The sequence below is a fragment of the Sciurus vulgaris genome, assembly GCF_902686455.1.
Source record: "Sciurus vulgaris genome assembly, chromosome: 13".
NCBI lineage: Eukaryota > Metazoa > Chordata > Mammalia > Rodentia > Sciuridae > Sciurus > Sciurus vulgaris.
In genome coordinates this window covers 11,914,710-11,921,284 of record NC_136474.1, presented here as the reverse complement: position 1 = coordinate 11,921,284, position 6,575 = coordinate 11,914,710, and the positions used below count along the sequence as shown (strand labels likewise).

Here is a 6,575-nt window from a genome sequence, read left to right as displayed (position 1 = left end):
ATCATGAAAAGGCCAAATTTAAGAATTATTGGGATTGAGGAAGGCTTAGAGAAACAAACCAAAGGAATGAACAACCTATTCAATGAAATAATATCTGAAAATTTCCCAAATCTGAAGAATGAAATGGAAAATCAAGTTCAAGAGGCTTATAGGACTCCAAATATACAAAATTACAACAGACCCACACCAAGGCACATTATTATGAAAATACCTAACATACAAAATAAAGACAGAATTTTAAAGGCCGTGAGAGAAAAGAATCAGATTACATTCAGGGGGAAACCAATATGGATATCAGCAGATTTTTCAATCCAGACCCTAAAAGCTAGAAGGGCCTGGAACAACATTTTTCAAGCCCTGAAAGAAAATGGATGCCAACCAAGAATCTTATACCCAGCAAAACTTACCTTCAAATTTGACGATGAAATAAAATCCTTCCATGATAAACAAAAGCTAAAGGAATTTACAAAAAGAAAGCCAGCATTACAGAACATTCTCAGCAAAATATTCCATGAGGAAGAGATGAAAAACAAAGAAGCAAATCAGCAAAGGGAGGAATTATCCTAAAGGAATTGTCAAATAAAGGAGGAACCAGAGGTACAAGTCCCTGAGCCAGCACGTGGCAAGCTCTGGCCCACCCACAGGTTGCTTCAGAGACTATGACAGGACAGCCAGGGACTTCCCCAAGCAGCCCGGCTCCCTCCAGCGGGAAGCGCCTTGCTAGGCTAGCTTCTCGGAGCAGACCGCCCAGTGAGAGCCTTTCTACACAGAGCCAGCCACAAGTCCCCAAGCCAACGGAGACCTCCAACCCGCAAGCAGCCTCTGGGACTAGGGCAGGGAAGCCAGAGACCTCTCCAGGCGGCCCTGCCCCCCTCTGGCCACAGGGGTTTTCTATGGGGCAATCCAAGATGGCAGACTAGAAGGTGACTACATCTCCAGTTGCTCCAGAACCCAGGATTCAAGAAGGGGAGGCATTGAGAGACTCGGACTAAAATAGAACCACAGGGTGAGTCTCCCCCACCCAGTGAAGCTCGGCCTGGGTGGCAGGCCCAGACTCAGGTGGCTTATTAGAGTAGGGCAGGGCAGCTAGAGTCTCCCCCAGGCAGCCCTAAGCACTCCGGCGGTGGGCTCCTCCCACAGGGCCAGGTTGTCCAGCTTCTCAGAGGAGGCCCCCCAGGGAGAGCCTTTTTGCACAGAACCAGCTCCAAGTCCCTGAGCCAGTGTGCAGTGAGCTCTGGCCTGCGGGTTGCTTCAGAGACCAGGACAGGGCAGCCAGGGACTTCCCTAAGCAGCCTGGTTCCCTTCAGCGGGAGGCGCCTTGCTAGGCTAGCTTCTTGGAGCAGACTGCACAGTGAGAGCCTTTCTACACAGAGCCAGCCACGAGTCCCCAAGCCAGCGGAGACCTCCAACCAGCAAGCAGCCTCGGGGACCAGGGCAGGGCAGCCAGAGACCTCTCCAGGTCTCTCTCCCTGGAACCAGTAGCGGGCTAGCGGCAGCTTTCTTCAGAAGCACTGCATTATCAAGTTACCCCAAGACTTCAGGCTACTGAAGGCTGTGAGGTGATACACTGGAAATCTACAGGGACACTATAAGCCAATAGAGGAAATCTGCAATATCACAGAGTCCCACTGACATCAGACCAATATGAGAAAACAAGGGAAGAAAATGTCCCAAACAAACCTAGATACTATATCAATAAAATCCAATGACAGCACAGCAGAAGAAATGTCAGAAAGGGAGTTCAGAATGTACATCATTAAAACAATCAGGGAAGCAAATGAGGAGATGAAAGAGCAAATGCAGGCATTGAAGGAGGAGATGAAAGAGCAAATGCACACATTAAATGATCGCACCAGTCAACAGTTAAAAGAGCAAATATGGGAAGCAAGAGATTATTTCAATAAAGAGTTAGAGATACTAAAAAACAAAAAAACAAAAAAAAAACAAACAAACAGAAATCCTTGAAATGAAGGAAACAATAAACCAAGTTAAGAACTCCATAGAAAGCATTACCAATAGGATAGAACACCGGAAGACAGAACCTCAGATAATGAAGAAAAAAATATTTAATCTTGAAAACAAAGTTGACCAAACACTATTCAATAAAATAATATCAGAAAATTTCCCAAATCTGAAGAATGAAATGGAATACCAAGTACAAGAGGCTTATAGGACTCCAAATATACAAAATTACAACAGACCCACACCAAGGCACATTATTATGAAAATATCTAACATACAAAGTAAAGACAGAATTTTAAAGGCCACAAGAGAAAAGAATCAAATTACATTCAGGGGGAAACAAATAAGAATATCACAGATTTTTCAATCCAGACCCTAAAAGCTAGAAGGGCCTGGAACAACATTTACCAAGCCCTGAAAGAAAATGGATGCCAACCAAGAATCTTATACCCAGCAAAACTTACTTTCAGATTTGATGATGAAATAAGATCCTTCCATGATAAACAAAAGCTAAAGGAATTTACAAAAAGAAAGCCAGCATTACAGAACATTCTCAGCAAAATATTCCATGAGGAAGAGATGAAAAACAATGATGCAAGTCAGCAACGGGAGGAACTAGCCTAAAGGAATAGCCAAATAAAGGAGAAACCAAATCATGTCAAAAAACAAAAATGAGTCAAATGACTAGGAATACAAATCATATCACAATAATAACCCTGAATGTTAATGGCCTGAACTCATCAATCAAAAGACATAGACTGGCAGATTGGATTAAAAAGAAAAATTCAACAATATGCTGCCTGTAAGAGACTCATCTCATAGAAAGAGATACCCATAGACTAAAGGTGAAAGGATGGGAAAAAACACACCATGCACACAGACACAGCAAAAAAACTGGAGTATCCATCCTCATTTCAGATAATGTGGACTTCAAGCCAAAACTAGTCAGAAGGGATAAAAAGGACAATACATACTGCGTAAGGGAAGAATAAATCAGCAAGACATAACAATCATAAATAGCTATGCCCCAAACAGTGGCTCATCCATGTATGTCAAACAAATCCTTCTCAATTCCAGAAATCAAATAGACCACAACACAATAATACTAGGCAATTTTAACACACCTCTCTCACTGCTGGATAGATCGTCCAAACAAAAATTGAATAAAGAAACCATAGATCTCAATAACACAATCAACAATTTAGACTTAACCGACTTATATAGAATATACCATCCAACAAAGAACGAATACACTTTCTTCTCAGCAGCACATGGATCCTTCTTTAAAATAGACCGGGTGAATGTAAGTACGGGGAAGCATCAGCCGCCATTTCAGGGAGCTTTCTAGCTGTCACAGGGGTGGATCCTGTGCTGCCGAAGCCACAGTCCTGCTCCTACATACGGGCTCTTCTAATCCCATTATGTCTTTTAGATTTGCTCCAGCCTAGTCGCCCTCGGAGCCTGATATACGGGCTGGGCGGTACCGTGGCCTGGGCCTAGGGGCTTAACAGTAGCAACAGCGGCAGCGGCGGTGGCGGCGGCAACAGCAGCAGCAGCAGCAGCAGCAGCGCAGCGGACTCGGGACAAGTACTACAGGCAGAGGCATTTAGAGAAAATGGCAGACGATATTGATATTGAAGCAATGCTTGAGGCTCCTTACAAGAAGACTTGCCTAACGATATCTCACCTCTACTCCCATGAATTCGCCTTTGATTCCAGTGTGAACTGTCAATCATAAGGATGAGAACAAGTTGAGCAGTGCTAATGGCCATGAAGAACGTAGCAAAAAAATACTTTGCATTTAAAATTTAGATCTTCTTACATGGAAGAGGTCAAATCCAGTTATAGTAAAACACCTTTACAGCAGAGGCCATATAACCAAAAAGTCCAAAGGCCCAGACCAGTGGACCATTTACTTCAATGATGTTCAGTACACAATTCCACTGCCACTAAAGACTTTGGAAAGTCCCATTTTAAGTTGTAACAGGATTTGACTATTAGAATGGATTTTGATAACAGTTATTTAGTTAACATAATACATGTTCTTTGAAGCTGGAATTTGTTACAGAGAAGTATACTGGTTTCTTATAACCTTAAGTTTTTGTCTGGGCTTGTATGTAGAAGATTGTTCTTTTGTGAATGTCTTAGTACATTGTTGTCTTTTTACCTGTCTGGGGTTGCCTTCAGATGTGGGCGGGAACTCATTTACAAAAAGTCCTAGGAAGGCCTTAAGTTAATTAAAATTAGCCCTCTGATTATTTTAAGTCTTTTCTTCTGGCAGAATGTTTTGGGGTCTGTGAGAGGTAAATACGGAGGTTGACTTACCTCTCTGCTACAGGCCATCTGTGAGGAGAGCAAAAACTTTATTAATGTTCTTTTCTTTGTGGGGGATAAAATGGCTTTTACCTTGTCCCCTAATTTGAATTTTGTATACACACACACACACACACACATACTTTTGGTTTTAACTATCTCACAGAATTTTGTGAGAGATAGTGTCAGGTTTTTGAGGCAAAATGGAATGTTATCTGTTGCCCTTCTGGGCATTGCTTTGACTTCTATATAAATAATAAGTGTAGCCTAATTTTCTGTCATGTGCTGCCTAGCATATACATTTCTGACAGTCAGGTGGATTATCTTGAAATTTTAGACAAAGTTTCTGCCTCCTTGGAAAGCTCTACATCTCCTTGTGATTGGAGTGTGGGTTCAAGATTCCAGAAGGAGGAAAAAAAGCAAGAGCAGAAGTTGCAGTCATGACCGAAAACGAAGCAAAAGTAAGGAACGAAAGCGAAGTAGAGATAGAGAAAGGAAAAAGAGCAAAAGTTGGGAACGGAAGCGAAGTAGAAGCAAAGAAAGGAGAGGAAGCCACTCAAGAAGTTGAGATCGAAGATTCCGAGGACGCTACAGAAGTCCCTACAGACAATGTTCCCGAAGCAAAAGTCCATTCAGAAAAGACAAGAGCCCTGTGAGGGAACCTATTGATAATCTAACTCCTAAAGAAAGAGATGCAGGAACAGTTTTCTGCATGCAATTGGCAGCAAGAATTCGACCAAGAGATTTGGAAGAGTTTTTCTCCACAGTAGGAAATGTTCGAGATGTGAGGATGATCTCTGATAGAAATTCAAGACGTTCCAAAGGAATTGCTTATGTGGAGTTGTTGACATTAGCTCAGTGCCTCTAGCAATAGGATTAACTGGCCAGTGAGTTTTAGGAGTGCCAATCATAGTACAGGCATCACAGGCAGAAAAAAACAGAGCTGCAGCAATGGCAAACAATTTACAAAAGGGAAGTGCGGGCTCATTACACTTTAAAATAACTGAAGATGTGCTTCGGGGGATTTTTGAGCCTTTTGGAAGAATTGAAAGTATCCAGCTTATGATGGATAGTGAAACAGGTCGTTCTAAGGGTTATGGATTTATTACATTTTCTGACTCAGAATGTGCCAAAAAGGCTTTGGAGCAACTTAATGGATTTGAACTAGCAGGAAGGCCAATGAAAGTTGGTCATGTTACTGAACGTACGGATGCATCCAGTGTTAGTTCATTTTTGGACAGTGATGAACTGGAAAGGACTGGAATTGACCTGGGAACAACTGGTAGTCTCCAATTAATGACAAGACTTGCTGAGGGTACAGGTTTGCAGATTCCACCAGCAGCCCAGCAGGCTTTACAAATGAGTGGCTCTTTGGCATTTGGTGCTGTGGCACATTTGCAAACACGACTTTCCCAACAGACTGAAGCTTCAGCTTTAGCTGCAGCTGCCTCTGTTCAACCACTTGCAACACAGTGTTTCCAACTTTCTAACATGTTTAACCCTCAAACAGAAGAAGAAGTTGGATGGGATACAGAGATTAAGGATGATGTGATTGAAGAATGTAATAAACATGGTGGAGTCATCCATATTTATGTTGACAAGAATTCCGCTCAGAGCAATGTGTATGTGAAGTGCCCGTCAATTACTGCAGCTATTGCTGCCATCAGTGCATTGCATGGCAGGTGGTTTGCTGGTAAAATGATAACAGCAGCCTATGTACCTCTTCCAACTTACCACAACCTCTTCCCTGATTCTATGACAGCAACACAACTACTGGTTCCAAGTAGACGATGAAGGAAGATATAGTCCCTTATGTACATAGCTTTTTTTTTTTTTCTTGAGAATTCATCTTGAGTTATCTTTTATTTAGATAAAAATAAAGAGGCAAGGGTCTACTGTCATTTGTATACAATTCCTGTTACCTTGAAAAAATAAAAATGTTAACAGGAAAAAAAAAATAAAATAGACCATGTTTTATGCCAAAAAGCTACTGTTAGCAAATACAAGATAGAGATACTACCTTGTACTCTATCAGATCATAATGGATTAAAATTAGAAATAAATGACAGAATAAAAAACAGAAACTTCTCCAATTATTTAATGGAGATTAAATAATACACTATTATATGATGAATGGATAACAGAAGACATCAGGAGGGAAATTAAAAAACTCTTAGAAGTAAATGAGAACAAAGACACATCATATCAAAATCTCTGGGACACTATGAAAGCAGCACTTAGAGGAAGATTTATTTCATGGAGCACATTCAACAAAAGAAGGAAGAATCAACAAATAAATG

The 6,575-nt window shown here is 41.4% G+C and overlaps 1 pseudogene across 1 annotated transcript; it reads left to right on the top strand.

The window, feature by feature from the left end:
• The first annotated feature begins 3,577 nt into the window (after positions 1 to 3,577).
• On the top strand, positions 3,578 to 6,217 carry LOC306642666 (RNA-binding protein 39-like; annotated as a pseudogene). Its single transcript, XR_013766858.1, has 2 exons — positions 3,578 to 3,741; positions 4,674 to 6,217. The product of XR_013766858.1 is annotated as an RNA-binding protein 39-like (transcript).
• Positions 6,218 to 6,575: the final 358 nt, after the last annotated feature.